Source organism: Rhipicephalus microplus, unplaced genomic scaffold (assembly GCF_043290135.1).
Source record: "Rhipicephalus microplus isolate Deutch F79 unplaced genomic scaffold, USDA_Rmic scaffold_59, whole genome shotgun sequence".
NCBI classification, from domain to species: domain Eukaryota; kingdom Metazoa; phylum Arthropoda; class Arachnida; order Ixodida; family Ixodidae; genus Rhipicephalus; species Rhipicephalus microplus.
This window is the reverse complement of record NW_027464632.1, coordinates 349990-372816: the sequence shown is the minus strand read 5'-3', so window position 1 is coordinate 372816 and position 22827 is coordinate 349990. Positions and strand designations below refer to the sequence as shown.

The window sequence follows — 22827 nt, the reverse complement described above, 5'->3', positions numbered from 1 at the left end:
TGTTAACCAAAAGGTTGGAGGTTCGAGCCCACCCGGTGGCGGTGCGGCGCTTTTTTTTGGGCTGATAGCTTTGAAGATATGTTCTGACGGTGGTGAGATTGGAGCACTACTGTCTCCGTGGCGCAATTGGCTAGCGCGATCGGCTGTTAACTGAAAGGTTGGAGGTTCGAGCCCTCCCGGGAGTGGTGTGTTGCTTTTTTTTCTTTAGGCTGATAGCTTAGAAGATATGTTCTGATGATGGTGAGGGTGGAGCAGGACTGTCTCCGTGGCGCAATTGGCTAGAGCGATCGGCTGTTAACCGAAAGGTTGGAGGTTCGAGCCCACCCGGTGGTGGTGCGGCGCTTTTTTTTCTTTGAGCTGATAGCACTGAACATATGTTCTGACGGTGGAGAGAGTGGAGCACAACTGTCTCCGTGGCTCAATTGGCTAGCGCTATCGGCTGTTCACCGAAAGGTTGGAGGTTCTAGCCCACCCGGTGGTGGTGGGGCACTTTTTTTTCTTTGCGCTGATAGCTTGGGAGAAATGTTCTGACGGTGATGAGATTGGAGCACGACTATCTCTGTGGCGCAATTGGCTAGCACGTTCGGCTGTCAACCGAAAAATTGGAGTTTCGAGCCCACCCGTTGGTGGTGGGGCGCTTTTTTTTCTTTGCGCTGATAGCTTTAGAGAAAGGTTCTGACGGTGGTGAGACTCGAGCACGACAATCTCAGTGGCGCAATTGGCTAGCACGTTCGGCCGTTAACCGAAAGGTTCGAGGTTCGAGCCCACCCGGTGGTGGTGCGGGCCTTTTTTTCTGTGGGCTGATTGCTTTGAAGATATGTTCTGATGGTGGTGAGAGGAGAGCAGGACTGTCTCCGTGGCGCAATTGGCTAGCGCGATCGGCTGTTAACCGAAGGGTTTGAGGTTCGAGCCCACCCGGTGGTGGTGCGGCGCTTTTTTTTCTTTGGGCTGATAGCTTTGAAGATATGTTCTGATGGTGGTGAGAGTGGAGCACAACTGTCTCCGTGGCCCAATTGGCTAGCGCTATCCGCTGTTAACCTAAAGGTTGGAGGTTCGAGCCCACCCGGTGGTGGTGCGGCGCTTTATTTTCTTTGGGCTGATAGCTCTGAAGAAATGTTCTGACGGTGATGAGCGTGGAGCACGACTGTCTCCGTGGCGCAATGGGCTAGCGCGATCGGCTGTTAACCGAAAGGTTGGAGGTTCGAGCCAACCCGGTGGTGGTGCGGCGCTTTTTTTTCTTTGGGCTGATAGCTCTGAAGAAATGTTCTGACGGTGGTGAGAGTGAAGCACGACTGTCTCCGTGGCGCAATTGGCTGGCGCGATCGGCTGTTCACCGAAAGGTTGGAGGTCCGAGCCCACCCGGTGGTGGTGGGGCGCTTTTTTTTCTTTGGGCTGATAGCTCGGAAGAAATGTTCTGACGGTGGTGAGAGTGGAGCACGACAATCTCCGTGGCCCAATTGGCTAGCGCTATCCGCTGTTAACCTAAAGGTTGGAGGTTTGAGCCCACCCAGGGACGGTGTGCCGCTTTTTTTTATTTTCACTGATAGCTTTGAAGATATGTTCTGATGGTGTTGAGAGTGGAGCACGACTGTCTCCGTCGCGCAATTGGCTAACGCGATCTGCTGCTGACCAAAAGGTTGGAGGTTCGAGCCCACCCGGTGGTTGTGCGACGCTTCTTTTTCTTTGGGCTGATAGCTCTTAAGAAATGTTTTGACGGTGGTAGGATTGGAGCACGACTGTCTCTGTGGCGCAATTTGCTAGCGCGATCGGCTGTTAACCGAAATGTTGGTGGTTCGAGCCCTCCCGGGAGTGGTGTGTTGCTTTTTTCTTTGCGCTGATAGCTTTGGAGACATGTTCTGACGGTGGTGAGATTGGAGCACTACTGTCTCCGTGGCGCAATTGGCTAGCGCGATCGGCTGTTAACTGAAAGGTTGGAGGTTCGAGCCCTCCCGAGAGTGGTGTGTTGCTTTTTTTTCTTTGAGCTGATAGCACTGAACACATGTTCTGACGGTGGTGAGAGTGGAGCACGACTGTCTGCGTGGCTGAATTGGCTAGCGCGATCGGCTGTTAACCGAAAGGTTTGAGGTTCGAGACCACCCGGTGGTGGTGCGGCGCTTTTTTTTCTTTGGGCTGATAGCTTCGAAGATATGTTCTGATGGTGGTGAGAGTGGAGCACGACTGTCTCCGTGGCCCAATGGGCTAGCGCTATCCGCTGTTAACCTAAAGGTTGGAGGTTGGAGCCCACCCGGTGGTGGTGCGGCGCTTTATTTTCTTTGGGCTGATAGCTCTGAAGAAATGTTCTGACGGTGGTGAGCGTGGAGCATGACTGTCTCCGTGGCGCAATTGGCTAGCGCGATCGACTGTTAACAGAAAGGTTGGAGGTTCGAGCCCACCCGTTGGTGGTCTGGCGCTTTTTTTTCTTTGGGCTGATAGCTTTGAAGATATGTTCTGATGGTGGTGAGAGTGGAGCACGACTGTCTCCGTGGCGCAATTGGCTAGCGCGATCGGCTGTTAACCGAAAGGTGAGAGGTTCGAGCCCACCCGGTGGTGGTGCGGCGCTTTTTTTCTTTGGGCTGATAGCTCTGAAGAAATGTTCTCACGGTGGTGAGAGAAGAGCACGACTGTCTCCGTCGCGCAAATGGCTAACGCGATCTGTTGCTGACCGAAAGGTTGGAGGTTCGAGCCCACCCAGTGGTGGTGCGGCGCTTCTTTTTCTTTGGGCTGATAGCTCTGAAGAAATGTTCTGACGGTGGTAAGAGTGGAGCACGACTGTCTCTGTGGCGCAATTTGCTAGCGCGTTCGGCTGTTAACCGAAATGTTGGTGGTTCGAGCCCTCCCGGGAGTGGTGTGTTGCTTTTTTCTTTGCGCTGATAGCTTTAGAGACATGTTCTGACGGTGGTGAGATTGGAGCACTACTGTCTCCGTGGCGCAGTCGACTAGCGCGATCAGCTGTTAACTGAAAGGTTGGAGGTTCGAGCCCTCTTGGGAGTGGTGTGTTGCTTTTTTTTCTATAGACTGATAGCATTGAAGATATGTTCTGATGGTGGTGAGAGTGGAGCAGGACTGTCTCCGTGGCGCAATTGGCTAGAGCGATCGGCTGTTAACCAAAAGGTTGGAGGTTCGAGCCCACCCGGTGGCGGTGCGGCGCTTTTTTATCTTTGCGCTGATAGCTTTAGATAAAGGTTCTGACGGAGGTAAGACTCGAGCACGACAATCTCCGTGGCGCAATTGGCTAGCACGTTCGGCCGTTAACCGAAAGGTTGGAGGTTCGAGCCCACCCGGTGGTGGTGCGGGCTTTTTTTGCTATGGGCTGATTGCTTTGAAGATATGTTCTGATGGTGGTGAGAGGGGAGCAGGACTGTCTCCGTGGCGCAATTGGCTAGCGCGATCGGCTGTTAACCGAAAGGTTTGAGGTTCGAGACCACCCAGTGGTGGTGCGGCGCTTTTTTTTCTTTGGGCTGATAGCTTTGAAGATATATTCTGATGGTGGTGAGAGTGGAGCACGACTGTCTCCGTGGCCCAATGGGCTAGCGCTATCCGCTGTTAACCTAAAGGTTGGAGGTTGGAGCCCACCCGGTGGTGGTGCGGCGCTTTATTTTCTTTGGGCTGATAGCTCTGAAGAAATGTTCTGACGGTGGTGAGCGTGGAGCACGACTGTCTCCGTGGCGCGATTGGCTAGCGCGATCGACTGTTAACCGAAAGGTTGGAGGTTCGAGCCCACCCGGTGGTGGTGTGGCGCTTTTTTTTCTTTGGGCTGATAGCTCTGAAGAAATGTTCTGACGGTGGTGAGAGCGAAGCACGACTGTCTCCGTGGTGCGATTGGCTAGCGTGATCGGCTGTTCACCGAAAGGTTGGAGGTCCGAGCCCACCCGGTGGTGGTGGGGCGCTTTTTTTTCTTTGGGCTGATAGCTCTGAAGAAATGTTCTGACGGTGGTGAGAGTGGAGCACGACTGTCTCCGTGGCGCAATTGACTAGCACGTTTGGCTGTTAACCGAAAAATTGGAGTTTCGAGCCGACCAGGTGGTGGTGCGGCGCTTTTTTTTCTTTGCACTGATAGCTTTGGAGAAATGTTCTCGTGGTGGTGAGATTGGAGCACGACTGTCTCCTTGGCGCAATTGGCTAGCACATTCGGCTGTTAACCGAAAAATTGGAGTTTTGAGCCCTCCCGGGAGTGGTGTGTCGCGTTTTTCTTTGCGCTGATAGCTTTGAAAATATGTTCTGATTATGGTGAGACTGGAGCACGACTGTCTCCGCGGCGCAATTGGCTAGCGCGATCTGCTGTTGACCGAAAGGTTGGAGGTTCTCGCCCAGCCGGTGGTGGTACGGCGCTTCTTTTTCTTTGGGCTGATAGCTCTGAAGAAATGTTCTGACGGTGGTGAGATTGGAGCACGACTGTCTCCGTGGCTGAATTGGCTAGCGCGATCGGCTGTTAACCGAAAGGTTTGAGGTTCGAGACCAACCGGTGGTGGTGCGGCGCTTTTTTTTCTTTGGGCTGATAGCTTCGAAGATATGTTCTGATGGTGGTGAGAGTGGAGCACGACTGTCTCCGTGGCCCAATGGGCTAGCGCTATCCGCTGTTAACCTAAAGGTTGGAGGTTGGAGCCCACCCGGTGGTGGTGCGGCGCTTTATTTTCTTTGGGCTGATAGCTCTGAAGAAATGTTCTGACGGTGGTGAGAGTGGAGCACGACTGTCTCCGTGGCGCAATTGGCTAGCGCGATCGACTGTTAACCGAAAGGTTGGAGGTTCGAGCCCACCCGTTGGTGGTCTGGCGCTTTTTTTTCTTTGGGCTGAAAGCTTTGAAGATATGTTCTGATGGTGGTGAGATTGGAGCACGACTGTCTCCGTGGCGCAATTGGCTAGCGCGATCGGCTGTTAACCGAAAGGTGAGAGGTTCGAGCCCACCCGGTGGTGGTGCGGCGCTTTTTTTCTTTGGGCTGATAGCTCTGAAGAAATGTTCTCACGGTGGTGAGAGAAGAGCACGACTGTCTCCGTCGCGCAAATGGCTAACGCGATCTGTTGCTGACCGAAAGGTTGGAGGTTCGAGCCCACCCAGTGGTGGTGCGGCGCTTCTTTTTCTTTGGGCTGATAGCTCTGAAGAAATGTTCTGACGGTGGTAAGAGTGGAGCACGACTGTCTCTGTGGCGCAATTTGCTAGCGCGATCGGCTGTTAACCGAAATGTTGGTGGTTCGAGCCCTCCCGGGAGTGGTGTGTTGCTTTTTTCTTTGCGCTGATAGCTTTGGAGACATGTTCTGACGGTGGTGAGATTGGAGCACTACTGTCTCCGTGGCGCAATTGGCTAGCGCGATCGGCTGTTAACTGAAAGGTTGGAGGTTCGAGCCCTCCCGAGAGTGGTGTGTTGCTTTTTTTTCTTTGAGCTGATAGCACTGAACACATGTTCTGACGGTGGTGAGAGTGGAGCACGACTGTCTGCGTGGCTGAATTGGCTAGCGCGATCGGCTGTTAACCGAAAGGTTTGAGGTTCGAGACCACCCGGTGGTGGTGCGGCGCTTTTTTTTCTTTGGGCTGATAGCTTCGAAGATATGTTCTGATGGTGGTGAGAGTGGAGCACGACTGTCTCCGTGGCCCAATGGGCTAGCGCTATCCGCTGTTAACCTAAAGGTTGGAGGTTGGAGCCCACCCGGTGGTGGTGCGGCGCTTTATTTTCTTTGGGCTGATAGCTCTGAAGAAATGTTCTGACGGTGGTGAGCGTGGAGCATGACTGTCTCCGTGGCGCAATTGGCTAGCGCGATCGACTGTTAACAGAAAGGTTGGAGGTTCGAGCCCACCCGTTGGTGGTCTGGCGCTTTTTTTTCTTTGGGCTGATAGCTTTGAAGATATGTTCTGATGGTGGTGAGAGTGGAGCACGACTGTCTCCGTGGCGCAATTGGCTAGCGCGATCGGCTGTTAACCGAAAGGTGAGAGGTTCGAGCCCACCCGGTGGTGGTGCGGCGCTTTTTTTCTTTGGGCTGATAGCTCTGAAGAAATGTTCTCACGGTGGTGAGAGAAGAGCACGACTGTCTCCGTCGCGCAAATGGCTAACGCGATCTGTTGCTGACCGAAAGGTTGGAGGTTCGAGCCCACCCAGTGGTGGTGCGGCGCTTCTTTTTCTTTGGGCTGATAGCTCTGAAGAAATGTTCTGACGGTGGTAAGAGTGGAGCACGACTGTCTCTGTGGCGCAATTTGCTAGCGCGTTCGGCTGTTAACCGAAATGTTGGTGGTTCGAGCCCTCCCGGGAGTGGTGTGTTGCTTTTTTCTTTGCGCTGATAGCTTTAGAGACATGTTCTGACGGTGGTGAGATTGGAGCACTACTGTCTCCGTGGCGCAGTCGACTAGCGCGATCAGCTGTTAACTGAAAGGTTGGAGGTTCGAGCCCTCTTGGGAGTGGTGTGTTGCTTTTTTTTCTATAGACTGATAGCATTGAAGATATGTTCTGATGGTGGTGAGAGTGGAGCAGGACTGTCTCCGTGGCGCAATTGGCTAGAGCGATCGGCTGTTAACCAAAAGGTTGGAGGTTCGAGCCCACCCGGTGGCGGTGCGGCGCTTTTTTATCTTTGCGCTGATAGCTTTAGATAAAGGTTCTGACGGAGGTAAGACTCGAGCACGACAATCTCCGTGGCGCAATTGGCTAGCACGTTCGGCCGTTAACCGAAAGGTTGGAGGTTCGAGCCCACCCGGTGGTGGTGCGGGCTTTTTTTGCTATGGGCTGATTGCTTTGAAGATATGTTCTGATGGTGGTGAGAGGGGAGCAGGACTGTCTCCGTGGCGCAATTGGCTAGCGCGATCGGCTGTTAACCGAAAGGTTTGAGGTTCGAGACCACCCAGTGGTGGTGCGGCGCTTTTTTTTTCTTTGGGCTGATAGCTTTGAAGATATATTCTGATGGTGGTGAGAGTGGAGCACGACTGTCTCCGTGGCCCAATGGGCTAGCGCTATCCGCTGTTAACCTAAAGGTTGGAGGTTGGAGCCCACCCGGTGGTGGTGCGGCGCTTTATTTTCTTTGGGCTGATAGCTCTGAAGAAATGTTCTGACGGTGGTGAGCGTGGAGCACGACTGTCTCCGTGGCGCGATTGGCTAGCGCGATCGACTGTTAACCGAAAGGTTGGAGGTTCGAGCCCACCCGGTGGTGGTGTGGCGCTTTTTTTTCTTTGGGCTGATAGCTCTGAAGAAATGTTCTGACGGTGGTGAGAGCGAAGCACGACTGTCTCCGTGGTGCGATTGGCTAGCGTGATCGGCTGTTCACCGAAAGGTTGGAGGTCCGAGCCCACCCGGTGGTGGTGGGGCGCTTTTTTTTCTTTGGGCTGATAGCTCTGAAGAAATGTTCTGACGGTGGTGAGAGTGGAGCACGACTGTCTCCGTGGCGCAATTGACTAGCACGTTTGGCTGTTAACCGAAAAATTGGAGTTTCGAGCCGACCAGGTGGTGGTGCGGCGCTTTTTTTTCTTTGCACTGATAGCTTTGGAGAAATGTTCTCGTGGTGGTGAGATTGGAGCACGACTGTCTCCTTGGCGCAATTGGCTAGCACATTCGGCTGTTAACCGAAAAATTGGAGTTTTGAGCCCTCCCGGGAGTGGTGTGTCGCGTTTTTCTTTGCGCTGATAGCTTTGAAAATATGTTCTGATTATGGTGAGACTGGAGCACGACTGTCTCCGCGGCGCAATTGGCTAGCGCGATCTGCTGTTGACCGAAAGGTTGGAGGTTCTCGCCCAGCCGGTGGTGGTACGGCGCTTCTTTTTCTTTGGGCTGATAGCTCTGAAGAAATGTTCTGACGGTGGTGAGATTGGAGCACGACTGTCTCCGTGGCTGAATTGGCTAGCGCGATCGGCTGTTAACCGAAAGGTTTGAGGTTCGAGACCAACCGGTGGTGGTGCGGCGCTTTTTTTTCTTTGGGCTGATAGCTTCGAAGATATGTTCTGATGGTGGTGAGAGTGGAGCACGACTGTCTCCGTGGCCCAATGGGCTAGCGCTATCCGCTGTTAACCTAAAGGTTGGAGGTTGGAGCCCACCCGGTGGTGGTGCGGCGCTTTATTTTCTTTGGGCTGATAGCTCTGAAGAAATGTTCTGACGGTGGTGAGAGTGGAGCACGACTGTCTCCGTGGCGCAATTGGCTAGCGCGATCGACTGTTAACCGAAAGGTTGGAGGTTCGAGCCCACCCGTTGGTGGTCTGGCGCTTTTTTTTCTTTGGGCTGAAAGCTTTGAAGATATGTTCTGATGGTGGTGAGATTGGAGCACGACTGTCTCCGTGGCGCAATTGGCTAGCGCGATCGGCTGTTAACCGAAAGGTGAGAGGTTCGAGCCCACCCGGTGGTGGTGCGGCGCTTTTTTTCTTTGGGCTGATAGCTCTGAAGAAATGTTCTCACGGTGGTGAGAGAAGAGCACGACTGTCTCCGTCGCGCAATTGGCTAACGCGATCTGCTGCTGACCGAAAGGTTGGAGGTTCGAGCCCACCCAGTGGTGGTGCGGCGCTTCTTTTTCTTTGGGCTGATAGCTCTGAAGAAATGTTCTGACGGTGGTAAGAGTGGAGCACGACTGTCTCTGTGGCGCAATTTGCTAGCGCGATCGGCTGTTAACCGAAATGTTGGTGGTTCGAGCCCTCCCGGGAGTGGTGTGTTGCTTTTTTCTTTGCGCTGATAGCTTTAGAGACATGTTCTGACGGTGGTGAGATTGGAGCACTACTGTCTCCGTGGCGCAGTCGACTAGCGCGATCAGCTGTTAACTGAAAGGTTGGAGGTTCGAGCCCTCTTGGGAGTGGTGTGTTGCTTTTTTTTTCTATAGACTGATAGCATTGAAGATATGTTCTGATGGTGGTGAGAGTGGAGCAGGACTGTCTCCGTGGCGCAATTGGCTAGAGCGATCGGCTGTTAACCAAAAGGTTGGAGGTTCGAGCCCACCCGGTGGCGGTGCGGCGCTTTTTTATCTTTGCGCTGATAGCTTTAGATAAAGGTTCTGACGGTGGTAAGACTCGAGCACGACAATCTCCGTGGCGCAATTGGCTAGCACGTTCGGCCGTTAACCGAAAGGTTGGAGGTTCGAGCCCACCCGGTGGTGGTGCGGGCTTTTTTTGCTATGGGCTGATTGCTTTGAAGATATGTTCTGATGGTGGTGAGAGGGGAGCAGGACTGTCTCCGTGGCGCAATTGGCTAGCGCGATCGGCTGTTAACCGAAAGGTTTGAGGTTCGAGACCACCCGGGAGTGGTGTGTTGCTTTTTTCTTTGCGCTGATAGCTTTGGAGACATGTTCTGACGGTGGTTAGATTGGAGCACTACTGTCTCCGTGGCGCAATTGGCTAGCGCGATCGGCTGTTAACTGAAAGGTTGGAGGTTGAGCCCTCCCGGGAGTGGTGTGTTGCTTTTTTTTCTTTAGGCTGATAGCATTGAAGATATGTTCTGATGGTGGTGAGAGTGGAGCAGGACTGTCTCCGTGGCGCAATTGGCTAGAACGATCGGCTGTTAACCAAATAGTTGGAGGTTCGAGCCCACCCGGTGGTGGTGCGGCGCTTTTTTTTCTTTGGGCTGATAGCTCTGAAGAAATGTTCTGACGGTGGTGAGAGCGAAGCACGACTGTCTCCGTGGTGCAATTGGCTAGCGTGATCGGCTGTTCACCGAAAGGTTGGAGGTCCGAGCCCACCCGGTGGTGGTGGGGCGCTTTTTTTTCTTTGGGCTGATAGCTCTGAAGAAATGTTCTGACGGTGGTGAGAGTGGAGCACGACTGTCTCCGTGGCGCAATTGACTAGCACGTTTGGCTGTTAACCGAAAAATTGGAGTTTCGAGCCGACCAGGTGGTGGTGCGGCGCTTTTTTTTCTTTGCACTGATAGCTTTGGAGAAATGTTCTCGTGGTGGTGAGATTGGAGCACGACTGTCTCCTTGGCGCAATTGGCTAGCACATTCGGCTGTTAACCGAAAAATTGGAGTTTTGAGCCCTCCCGGGAGTGGTGTGTCGCGTTTTTCTTTGCGCTGATAGCTTTGAAAATATGTTCTGATTATGGTGAGACTGGAGCACGACTGTCTCCGCGGCGCAATTGGCTAGCGCGATCTGCTGTTGACCGAAAGGTTGGAGGTTCTCGCCCAGCCGGTGGTGGTGCGGCGCTTCTTTTTCTTTGGGCTGATAGCTCTGAAGAAATGTTCTGACGGTGGTGAGATTGGAGCACGACTGTCTCCGTGGCGCAATTGGGTAGCGCGTTCGGCAGTTAACCGAAAAGTTGGAGGTTCGAGCCTACCTGATGGTGGTGCGGCACTTTTTTTTGAGCCGATAGCTTTGAAGACATGTTCTGATGGTGGTGGGAGTATAGCAGGACTGTCTCCGTGGCGCAATTTGCTAGCGCGATCGGCTGTTAACCGAAAGGTTGGAGGTTCGAGCCCACCCGGTGGTGGTGCGGCGCTTTATTTTCTTTGGGCTGATAGCTCTGAAGAAATGTTCTGACGGTGGTGAGAGTGGAGCACGACTGTCTTCGTGGCGCAATTGGCTAGCGCGATCGGCTGTTAACCGAAAAGTTGGAGGTTCGAGCCCACCCGGTGGTGGTGCGGCGCTTTTTTTTCTTTGGGCTGATAGCTCTGAAGAAATGTTCTGACGGTGGTGAGAGTGAAGCACGACTGTCTCTGTGGCGCAATTGGCTGGCGCGATCGGCTGTTCACCGAAAGGTTGGAGGTCCGAGCCCACCCGGTGGTGGTGGGGCGCTTTTTTTTCTTTGGGCTGATAGCTCGGAAGAAATGTTCTGACGGTGGTGAGAGTGGAGCACGACTGTCTCCGTGGCGCAATTGGCTAGCACGTTTGGCTGTTAACCGAAAAATTGGAGTTTCGAGCCCACCAGGTGGTGGTGCGGCGCTTTTTTTTCTTTGCACTGATAGCTTTGAAGATATGTTCTGATTGTGGTGAGAGTGGCGCAGGACTGTCTCCATGGCGCAATTGGCTAGCGCGATCGGTTGTTAACCGAAAGGTTGGAGGTTTGCGCCCACTCGGGGACGGTGTGTCGCTTTTTTTCTTTTAGCTGATAGCTTTCAAGATATGTTCTGATGGTGTTGAGAGTGGAGCACGACTGTCTCCGTCGCGCAATTAGCTAACGCGATCTGCTGTTAACCGAAAGGTTGGAGGTTCGAGCCCACCCGGTGGTGGTGCGGCACTTCTTTTTCTTTGTGCTGATAGCTTTGGAGAAATGTTCTGACGGTGGTGAGATCGGAGCACGACTATCTCCGTGGCGCAATTGGCTAGCACGTTCAACTGTCAACCGAAAAATTGGAGTTTCGAGCCCACCCGGTGGTGGTGGGGCGCTTTTTTTTCTTTGCGCTGATAGCTTTAGAGAAAGGTTCTGACGGTGGTGAGACTCGAGCACGACAATCTCCGTGGCGCAATTGTCTAGCACGTTCGGCCGTTAACCGAAAGGTTGGAGGTTCGAGCCCACCCGGTGGTGGTGCGGGCTTTTTTTTCTTTGCGCTGATAGCTTTAGAGACATGTTCTGACGGTGGTGAGATTGGAGCACTACTGTCTCCGTGGCGCAATTGACTAGCGCGATCAGCTGTTAACTGAAAGGTTGGAGGTTCGAGCCCTCTTGGGAGTGGTGTGTTGCTTTTTTTTCTTTAGGCTCATAGCATTGAAGATATGTTCTGATGGTGGTGAGAGTGGAGCAGGACTGTATCCGTGGCGCAATTGGCTAGAGCGATCGGCTGTTAACCAAAACGTTGGAGGTTCGAGCCCACCCGGTGGCGGTGCGGCACTTTTTTTCTTTGCGCTGATAGTTTTAGATAAAGGTTCTGACGGTGGTGAGACTCGAGCACGACAATCTCCGTGGCGCAATTGGCTAGCACGTTCGGGCGTTAACCGAAAGGTTGGAGGTTCGAGCCCACCCGGTGGTGGTGCGGGCTTTTTTTTCTATGGGTTGATTGCTTTGAAGATATGTTCTGATGGTGGTGAGAGGGGAGCAGGACTGTCTCCGTGGCGCAATTGGCTAGCGCGATCGGCTGTTAACCGAAAGGTTTGAGGTTCGAGCCCACCCGGTGGTGGTGCGGTGATTTTTTTTCTTTGGGCTGATAGCTTTAAAGATATGTTCTGATGGTGGTAAGAGTGGAGCACGAATGTCTCCGTGGCGCAAATGGCTAGCGCGATCGGCTGTTAACCGAAAGGTTGGAGGTTCGAGCCCACCCGGTGGTGGTGCGGCGCTTTTTTTTCTTTGGGCTGATAGCTCTGAAGAAATGTTCTGACGGTGGTGAGAGTGAAGCACGACTGTCTCCGTGGCGCAATTGGCTAGCGCGATCGGTTGTTAACCGAAAGGTTGGAGGTTTGAGCCCACCCGCGGACGGTGTGTCGCTTTTTTTTCTTTTCGCTGATAGCTTTCAAGATATGTTCTGATGGTGTTGAGAGTGGAGCACGACTGTCTCCGTCGCGCAATTAGCTAACGCGATCTGCTGTTGACCGAAAAGTTGGAGGTTCGAGCCCACCCGGTGGTGGTGCGGCACTTCTTTTTCTTTGGGCTGATAGCTCTGAAGAAATGTTCTTACGGTGGTAAGAGTGGAGCACGACTGTCTCCGTGGCGCAATTTGCTAGCGCGATCGGCTGTTAACCGAAAGGTTGTTGGTTCGAGCCCTCCCGGGAGTGGTGTGTTGCTTTTTTCTTTGCGCTGATAGCTTTGAAGATATGTTCTGATGGTGGTGAGAGGGGAGCACGACTGTCTTCGTGGCGCAATTGGCTAGCGCGATCGGCTGTTAAACGAAAGGTTGGAGGTTCGAGCCCACCCGGGGATGGTGCGGCGCTCTTTTTTATTTGGGCTGATAGCTTTGAAGATATGTTTTGATGGTGGTGAGAGTGGAGCAGGACTGTCTCCGTGGCGCAATTGGCTAGCGCGATCGGCTGTTAACCGAGAGGTTGGAGGTTTGAGCCCACCCGGGGACGGTGTGTCGCTTTTTTTTATTTTCGCTGATAGCTTTGAAGATATGTTCTGATGGTGTTGAGTGTGGAGCACGACTGTCTCCGTCGCGCAATTGGCTAACTCGATCTGCTGCTGACCGAAAGGTTGGAGGTTCGAGCCCAACCGGTGGTGGTGCGGCGCTTCTTTTTCTTTGGGCTGATAGCTCTGAAGAAATGTTCTGACGGTGGTGAGAGTGGAGCACGACTGTCTCTGTGGCGCAATTTGCTAGCGCGATCGGCTGTTAACCGAAATGTTGGTGGTTCGAGCCCTCCCGGGAGTGGTGTGTTGCTTTTTTCTTTGCGCTGATAGCTTTGGAGACATGTTCTGACGGTGGTTAGATTGGAGCACTACTGTCTCCGTGGCGCAATTGGCTAGCGCGATCGGCTGTTAACTGAAAGGTTGGAGGTTGAGCCCTCCCGGGAGTGGTGTGTTGCTTTTTTTTCTTTAGGCTGATAGCATTGAAGATATGTTCTGATGGTGGTGAGAGTGGAGCAGGACTGTCTCCGTGGCGCAATTGGCTAGAACGATCGGCTGTTAACCAAATAGTTGGAGGTTCGAGCCCACCCGGTGGCGGTGCGGCGCTTTTTTTTCTTTGCGCTGATAGCTTTAGAGAAAGGTTCTGATGGTGGTGAGACTCGAGCACGACAATCTCCGTGGCGCAATTGGCTAGCACGTTCGGCCGTTAACCGAAAGGTTGAAGGTTCGAGCCCACCCGGTGGTGGTGCGGGCTTTTTTTTCTATGGGTTGATTGCTTTGAAGATATGTTCTGATGGTGGTGAGAGGGGAGCAGGACTGTCTCCGTGGCGCAATTGGCTAGCGCGATCGGCTGTTAACCGAAAGGTTTGAGGTTCGAGTCCACCCGGTGGTGGTGCGGTGCTTTTTTTTCTTTGGGCTGATAGCTTTAAAGATATGTTCTGATGGTGGTAAGAGTGGAGCACGAATGTCTCCGTGGCGCAAATGGCTAGCGCGATCGGCTGTTAACCGAAAGGTTGGAGGTTCGAGCCCACCCGGTGGTGGTGCGGCGCTTTTTTTTCTTTGGGCTGATAGCTCTGAAGAAATGTTCTGACGGTGGTGACTGTGAAGCACGACTGTCTCCGTGGCGCAATTGGCTAGCGCGATCGGTTGTTAACCGAAAGGTTGGAGGTTTGAGCCCACCCGCGGACGGTGTGTCGCTTTTTTTTCTTTTCGCTGATAGCTTTCAAGATATGTTCTGATGGTGTTGAGAGTGGAGCACGACTGTCTCCGTCGCGCAATTAGCTAACGCGATCTGCTGTTGACCGAAAAGTTGGAGGTTCGAGCCCACCCGGTGGTGGTGCGGCACTTCTTTTTCTTTGGGCTGATAGCTCTGAAGAAATGTTCTTACGGTGGTAAGAGTGGGGCACGACTGTCTCAGTGGCGCAATTTGCTAGCGCGATCGGCTGTTAACCGAAAGGTTGGTGGTTCGAGCCCTCCCGGGAGTGGTGTGTTGCTTTTTTCTTTGCGCTGATAGCTTTGAAGATATGTTCTGATGGTGGTGAGAGGGGAGCACGACTGTCTTCGTGGCGCAATTGGCTAGCGCGATCGGCTGTTAAACGAAAGGTTGGAGGTTCGAGCCCACCCGGGGATGGTGCGGCGCTCTTTTTTATTTGGGCTGATAGCTTTGAAGATATGTTTTGATGGTGGTGAGAGTGGAGCAGGACTGTCTCCGTGGCGCAATTGGCTAGCGCGATCGGCTGTTAACCGAGAGGTTGGAGGTTTGAGCCCACCCGGGGACGGTGTGTCGCTTTTCTTTATTTTCGCTGATAGCTTTGAAGATATGTTCTGATGGTGTTGAGTGTGGAGCACGACTGTCTCCGTCGCGCAATTGGCTAACTCGATCTGCTGCTGACCGAAAGGTTGGAGGTTCGAGCCCAACCGGTGGTGGTGCGGCGCTTCTTTTTCTTTGGGCTGATAGCTCTGAAGAAATGTTCTGACGGTGGTGAGAGTGGAGCACGACTGTCTCTGTGGCGCAATTTGCTAGCGCGATCGGCTGTTAACCGAAATGTTGGTGGTTCGAGCCCTCCCGGGAGTGGTGTGTTGCTGTTTTCTTTGCGCTGATAGCTTTGGAGACATGTTCTGACGGTGGTTAGATTGGAGCACTACTGTCTCCGTGGCGCAATTGGCTAGCGCGATCGGCTGTTAACTGAAAGGTTGGAGGTTGAGCCCTCCCGGGAGTGGTGTGTTGCTTTTTTTCTTTAGGCTGATAGCATTGAAGATATGTTCTGATGGTGGTGAGAGTGGAGCAGGACTGTCTCCGTGGCGCAATTGGCTAGAACGATCGGCTGTTAACCAAATAGTTGGAGGTTCGAGCCCACCCGGTGGCGGTGCGGCGCTTTTTTTTCTTTGCGCTGATAGCTTTAGAGAAAGGTTCTGACGGGGGTGAGACTCGAGCACGACAATCTCCGTGGCGCAATTGGCTAGCGCGATCGGCTGTTAACCGAAAGGTTGGAGGTTCGAGCCCACCCGGTGGGGGTGCGGCACTTTTTTTTTCTTTGGGCTGATAGCTTTGAAGATATGTTCTGATGGTGGTGAGAGTGGAGCACGACTGTCTCCGTGGCCCAATTGGCTAGCGCTATCTGCTGTTAACCTAAAGGTTGGAGGTTCGAGCCCACCCGGTGGTGGTGCGGCGCTTTATTTCTTTGGGCTTATAGCTTTGAAGATATGTTCTGACAGTGGTGAGATTGGAGCACGACTGTCTCCGTGGCGCAATTGGCTAGCGCGATCGGCTGTTAACTGAAAGGTTGGAGGTTCGAGCCCTGCCGGGAGTGATGTGTTGCTTTTTTCTTTGCGCTGATAGCTTTGAAGATATGTTCTGATGGTGGTGAGAGGGGAGCACGACTGTCTGCGTGGCGCAATTGGCTAGCGCCATCGGCTGTTAATCGAAAGGTTGGAGATTCGAGCCCACCCGGGGATAGTGCGGCGCTCTTTTTTCTTTGGGCTGATAGCTTTGAAGATATGTTTTGATGGTGGTGAGAGTGGAGCAGGACTATCTCCGTGGCGGAATTGGCTAGCGCGATCGGCTGTTAACCGAGAGGTTGGAGGTTTGAGCCCACCTGGTGACGGTGTGTCGCTTTTTTTTATTTTCGCTGATAGTTTTGAAGATATGTTCTGATGGTGTTGAGAGTGGAGCACGACTGTCTCCGTCGCGCAATTGGCTAACTCGATCTGCTGCTGACCGAAAGGTTGTAGGTTCGAGCCCAACCGGTGGTGGTGCGGCGCTTCTTTTTCTTTGGGCTGATAGCTCTGAAGAAATGTTCTGACGGTGGTGATAGTGGAGCACGACTGTCTCTGTGGCGCAATTTGCTAGCGCGATCGGCTGTTAACCAAAATGTTGGTGGTTCGAGCCCTCCCGGGAGTGGTGTGTTGCTTTTTTCTTTGCGCTGATAGCTTTGGAGACATGTTCTGACGGTGGTGAGATTGGAGCACTACTGTCTCCGTGGCGCAATTGGCTAGCGCGATCGGCTGTTAACTGAAAGGTTGGAGGTTCGAGCCCTCCCGGGAGTGGTGTGTTGCTTTTTTTGCTTTAGGCTGATAGCATCGAAGGTATGTTCTGATGGTGGTGAGAGTGGAGCAGGACTGTCTAAGTGGCGCAATTGGCTAGAACGATCGGCTGTTAACCAAATAGTTGGAGGTTCGAGCCCACCCGGTGGCGGTGCGGCGCTTTCTTTTCTTTGCGCTGATAGCTTTAGAGAAAGGTTCTGACGGTGGTGAGACTCGAGCACGACAATCTCCGTGGCGCAATTGGCTAGCACGTTCGGCCGTTAACCGAAAGGTTGAAGGTTCGAGCCCACCCGGTGGTGGTGCGGGCTTTTTTTTCTATGGGCTGATTGCTTTGAAGATATGTTCTGATGGTGGTGAGAGTGGAGCACGACTGTCTCCGTGGCGCAATTTGCTGGCGCGATCGGCTGTTAACCGAAAGGTTAGAAGTTCGAGCCCTCTCGGGAGTGGTGTGTTGCTTTTTTTTCTTTGGGCTGATAGCTCTGAAGAAATGTTCTGACGGTGGTGAGAGTGGAGCACGACTGTCTTCGTGGCGCAATTGGCTAGCGCGATCGGCTGTTAACCGAAAGGTTGGAGGTTCGAGCCCACCCGGTTGGGGTGCGGCGCTTTTTTTTCTTTGCGCTGATAGCTTTGAAGATATGTTCTGATGGTGGTGAGATTGGAGCACGACTGTCTCCGTGGCGCAATTGGCTAGCGCGATCGGCTGTTAACTGAAAGGTTGGAGGTTCGAGCCCTCCCGGGAGTGGTGTGTTGCTTTTTTCTTTGCGCTGATAGCTTTGAAGATATGTTCTGATGGTGGTGAGAGGGGAGCACGACTGTCTGCGTGGCGCAATTGGCTAGCGCCATCGGCTGTTAATCGAAAGGTTGGAAATTCGAGCCCACCCGGGGATGGTGTGGCGCTCTTTTTTCTTTGGGCTGATAGCTTTGAAGATATGTTTTGATGGTGGTGAGAGTGGAGCAGGACTGTCTCCGTGGCGGAATTGGCTAGCGCGATCGGCTGTTAACCGAGAGGTTGGAGGTTTGAGCCCACCCGGTGACGGTGTGTCGCTTTTTTTATTTTCGCTGATAGCTTTGAAGATATGTTCTGATGGTGTTGAGAGTGAAGCACGACTATCTCCGTCGCGCAATTGGCTAACGCGATCTGCTGCTGACCGAAAGGTTGGAGGTTCGAGCCCACCCGGTGGTGGTGCGGCGCTTCTTTTTCTTTGGGCTGATAGCTCTGAAGAAATGTTCTTACGGTGGTAAGAGTGGAGCACGACTGTCTCTGGGGCGCAATTTGCAAGCGCGATCGGCTGTTAACCGAAATTTTGGTGGTTCGAGCCCTCCCGGGAGTGGTGTGTTGCTTTTTTCTTTACGCTGATAGCTTTGGAGACATGTTCTGACGGTGGTGAGATTGGAGCACTACTGTGTCCGTGGCGCAATTGGCTAGCGCGATCGGCTGTTAACTGAAAGGTTGGAGGTTCGAGCCCTCCCGGGAGTGGTGTGTTGCTTTTTTTTCTTTAGGCTGATAGCATTGAAGATATGTTCTGATGGTGGTGAGAGTGGAGCAGGACTGTCTCCATGGCGCAATTGGCTAGAGCGATCGGCTGTTAACCAAAAGGTTGGAGGTTCGAGCCCATCCGGTGGCGGTGCGGTGCTTTTTTTCTTTAGGCTGATAGCTTTGAAGATATGTTCTGATGGTGGTGAGAGTGGAGCAGGACTGTCTCCGTGGCGCAATTGGCTAGAGCGATCGGCTGTTAACCGAAAGGTTGGAGGTTCGAGCCCACCCGGAGGCGGTGCGGCGCTTTTTTTTCTTTTTCTTTGGGCTGATAGCTTTGAAGATATGTTCTGATGGTGGTGAGAGTGGAGCAGGACTGGCTCCGTGGCACAATTGGCTAGTGCGATCGGCTGTTAACCGAAAGGTTGGAGGCTCGAGCACACCCGGTGGTGGTGGGGCGCTTTGTTTTCTTTGCGCTGATAGCTTTGGAGAAATGTTCTGACGGTGGTGATATTGCAGCACGACTATCTCCGTGGCGCAATTGGCTAGCACGTTCGGCTGTCAACCGAAAAATTGGAGTTTCGAGCCCACCCGGCGGTGGTGGGGCGCTTTTTTTTCTTTGCGCTGATAGCTTTAGAGAAAGATTCTGACGGTGGTGAGACTCGAGCACGACAATCTCCGTGGCGCAATCGGCTAGCACGTTCGGCCGTTAACCGAAAGGTTGGAGGTTCGAGCCCACCCGGTGGTGGTGCGGGTTTTTTTTTTCTATGGGCTGATTGCTTTGAAGATATTTTCTGATGGTGGTGAGAGGGGAGCAGGACTGTCTCCGTGGCGCAATTGGCTAGCACGATCGGCTGTTAACCGAAAGGTTTGAGGTTCGAGCCCACCCTGTGGTGGTGCGGCGCTTTTTTTTCTTTGGGCTGATAGCTTTGAAGATATGTTCTGATGGTGGTGAGAGTGGAGCACAACTGTCTCCGTGGCCCAATTGGCTAGCGCTATCCGCTGTTAACCTAAAGGTTGGAGGTTCGAGCCCACCTGGTGGTGGTGCGGCGCTTTATTTTCTTTGGGCTGATAGCTCTGAAGAAATGTTCTGACGGTGGTGAGAGTGAAGCACGACTGTCTCCGTGGCGCAATAGGCTAGCGGGATCGGCTGTTCACCGAAAGGTTGGAGGTCCGAGCCCACCCGGTGGTGGTGGGGCGCTTTTTTTTCTTTGAGCTGATAGCTCTGAAGAAATGTTCTGACGGTGGTGAGAGTGTAGGACGACTGTCTCCGTGGCGCAATTGGCTAGCACGTTTGGCTGTTAACCGAAAAATTGGAGTTTCGAGCCCACGAGGTGGTGGTGCGGCACTTTTTTTCTTTCCACTGATAGCTTTGCAGAAATGTTCTCGCGGTGGTGAGATTGGAGCACGACTGTCTCCTTGGCGCAATTGGCTAGCACATTCGGCTGTTAACCGAAAAATTGGAGTTTTGAGCCCTCCCGGGAGTGGTGTGTCGCGTTTTTGTTTGCGCTGATAGCTTTGAAAATATTTTCTGATGGTGGTGAGACTGGAGCACGACTGTCTCCGCGGCGCAATTGGCTAGCGCAATCTGCTGTTGACCGAAAGGTTGGAGGTTCTCGCCCACCCGGTGGTGGTGCGGCGCTTCTTTTTCTTTGGGCTGATAGCTCTGAAGAAACGTTTTGATGGTGGTGAGAGTGGAGCAGGACTGTCTCCATGGCGCAATTGGCTAGCGCGATCGGCTGTTAACCGAGAGGTTGGAGGTTTGAGCCCACCCGGGGACGGTGCGTCGCTTTTTTTATTTTCGCAGATAGCTTTGAAGATATGTTCTGATGGTGTTGGGAGTGGAGCACGACTGTCTCCGTCGCGCATATGGCTAACGCGATCTGCTGCTGACCGAAAGGTTGAAGGTTCGAGCCCAACCGGTGGTGGTGCGGCGCTTCTTTTTTCTTTGGGCTGATAGCTCTGAAGAAATGTTCTGACGGTGGTGAGAGTGGAGCACGACTGTCTCTGTGGCGCAATTTGCTAGCGCGATCGGCTGTTAACCGAAATGTTGGTGGTTCGAGCCCTCCCGGGAGTGGTGTGTTGCCTTTTTCTTTGCGTTGATAGCTTTGGAGACATGTTCTGACGGTGGTGAGATTGGAGCACTACTGTCTCCGTGGCGCAATTGGCTAGCGTGATCGGCTGTTAACTGAAAGGTTGGAGGTTCGAGCCCTCCCGGGAGTGGTGTGTTGCTTTTTTTTCTTTAGGCTGATAGCATTGAAGATATGTTCTGATGGTGGTGAGAGTGGAGCAGGACTGTCTCGGTGGCGCTATTGGCTAGAACGATCGGCTGTTAAACAAAAGGTTGGAGGTTCGAGCCCACCCGGTGGCGGTGCGGCGCTTTTTTTTCTTTGCGCTGATAGCTTTAGAGAAAGATTCTGACGGTGGTGAGACTCGAGCACGACAATCTCCGTGGCACAATTGGCTAGCACGTTCGGCCGTTAACCGAAAGGTTGAAGGTTCGAGCCCACCTGGTGGTGGTGCGGGCTTTTTTTTCTATGGGCTGATTGCTTTGAAGATATGTTCTGGTGGTGGTGAGAGTGGAGCACGACTGTCTCCGTGGCGCAATTTGCTAGCGCGATCGGCTAATAACCGAAAGGTTGGAAGTTCGAGCCCTCTCGGGAGTGGTGTGTTGCTTTTTTTTCTTTGGGCTGATAGCTCTGAAGAAATGTTCTGACGGTGGTGAGAGTGGAGCACGACTGTCTTCGTGGCGCAATTGGCTAGCGCGATCGGCTGTTAACCGAAAGGTTGGAGGTTCGAGCCCACCCGGTGGGGGTGCGGCGCTTTTTTTTCTTTGGGCTGATTGCTTTGAAGATATGTTCTGATGGTGGTGAGAGTGGAGCACGACTGTCTCCGTGGCCCAATTGGCTAGCGCTATCTGCTGTTAACCTAAAGGTTGGAGGTTCGAGCCCACTCGGTGGTGGTGCGGCACTTTATTTCTTTGGGCTGATAGCTTTGAAGATATGTTCTGACAGTGGTGAGATTGGAGCACGACTGTCTCCGTGGCGCAATTGGCTAGCGCGATCGGCTGGTAACTGAAAAGTTGGAGGTTCGAGCCCTCCCGGGAGTGGTGTGTCGCGTTTTTCTTTGCGCTGATAGCTTTGAAAATATGTTCTGATGGTGGTGCGACTGGAGCACGACTGTCTCCGCGGCGCAATTGGCTAGTGCAGTCTGCTGTTGACCGAAAGGTTGGAGGTTCTCGCCCACCCGGTGATGGTGCGGCGCTTCTTTTTCTTTGGGCTGAAAGCTCTGAAGAATTGTTCTGACGGTGGTGAGAGTGGAGCACGACTGTCTCCGTGGCGCAATTGGCTAGCGCGTTCGGCATTTAACCGAAAAGTTGGAGGTTCGAGCCCACCTGGTGGTGGTGCGGAACTTTTTTTTTAGGCCGATAACTTTGAAGACATGTTCTGATGGTGGTGAGAGTATAGCAGGACTGTCTCCGTGGCGCAATTTGCTAGCGCGATCGGCTGTTAACCGAAAGGTTGGAGGTTCGAGCCCTCTCGGGAGTGGTGTGTTGCTTTTTTTCTTTGGGCTGATAGCTCTGAAGAAATGTTCTGATGGTGGTGAGAGTGGAGCCCACTGTCTTCGTGGCGCAATGGGCTAGCGCGATCGGCTGTTAACCGAAAGGTTGGAGGTTCGAGCCCACCCGGTGGGGGTGCGGCGCTCTTTTTTCTTTGGGCTGATAGCTCTGAAGAAATGTTCTGACGGTGGTGAGAGTGGAGCACGACTGTCTCCGTGGCGCAATTGGCTAGCACATTCGGCTGGTAACCAAAAAACTGGAGTTTCGAGCCCTCCCGGGAGTGGTGTGTTGCTTTTTTCTTTGCACTGATAGCTTTGAAGATATGTTCTGATGGTGGTGAGAGTGGAGCAGGACTGTCTCCGTGGCGCAATTGGCTAGCGCGATCGGTGGTTAACCGAAAGGTTGGAGGTTTGAGCCCACCTGAGGACGGTGTGTCGCTTTTTTTTCTTTTCGCTGATAGCTTTCAAGATATGTTCTGATGGTGTTGAGAGTGCAGCACGACTGTCTCCGTCGCGCAATTAGCTAACGCGATCTGCTGTTGACCGAAAGGTTGGAGGTTCGAGCCCTCCTGGGAGTGGTGTGTTGCTTTTTTTTCTTTAGGCTGATAGCTTTTAAGATATGTTCTGATGGTGGTCAGAGTGGAGCAGGACTGTCTCCGTGGCGCAATTGGCTAGAGCGATCGGCTGTTAACCGAAAGGTTGGAGATTCGAGCCCACCCGGTGGTGGTGCGGCGCTTTTTTTTTCTTTTTCTTTGGGCTGATAGCTTTGAAGATATGTTCTGATGGTGGTGAGAGTGGAGCAGGACTGTCTCCGTGGCACAATTGGCTAGTGCGATCGGCTGTTAACCGAAAGGTTGGAAGCTCGAGCACACCCGGTGGTGGTGGGGCGCTTTTTTTTCTTTGCGCTGATAGCTTTGTAGAAATGTTCTGACGGTGGTGAGATTGGAGCATGACTATCTCCGTGGCGGAATTGGCCAGCACGTTCGGCTGTCAACCGAAAAATTGGAGTTTCGAGCCCACCCGGTGGTGGTGCGGCACTTTTTTTTTCAACTGATAGCTTTGCAGAAATGTTCTCGCGGTGGTGAGATTGGAGCACGACTGTCTCCTTGGCGCAATTGGCTAGCACATTCGGCTGTTAACCGAAAAATTGGAGTTTTGAGCCCTCCCGGGAGTGGTGTGTCGCGTTTTTCTTTGCGCTGATAGCTTTGAAAATATGTTCTGATGGTGGTGAGACTGGAGCACGACTGTCTCCGCGGCGCAATTGGCTAGCGCAATCTGCTGTTGACCGAAAGGTTGGAGGTTCTCTCCCACCCGGTGGTGGTGCGGCGCTTCTTTTTCTTTGGGCTGATAGCTCTGAAGAAACGTTTTGATGGTGGTGAGAG

The 22827-nt window shown here is 53.0% G+C and overlaps 2 non-coding genes across 2 annotated transcripts; both read left to right on the top strand.

The window, feature by feature from the left end:
• Window positions 1-12804: 12804 nt before the first annotated feature.
• TRNAN-GUU (transfer RNA asparagine (anticodon GUU)) lies at window positions 12805-12878 on the top strand. Its single transcript has one exon. It is a non-coding gene; the product is annotated as a tRNA-Asn (tRNA).
• Window positions 12879-14574: 1696 nt separating this feature from the next.
• On the top strand, window positions 14575-14648 carry TRNAN-GUU (transfer RNA asparagine (anticodon GUU)). The gene has a single exon. It is a non-coding gene; the product is annotated as a tRNA-Asn (tRNA).
• The last annotated feature ends 8179 nt before the right edge of the window (window positions 14649-22827 follow it).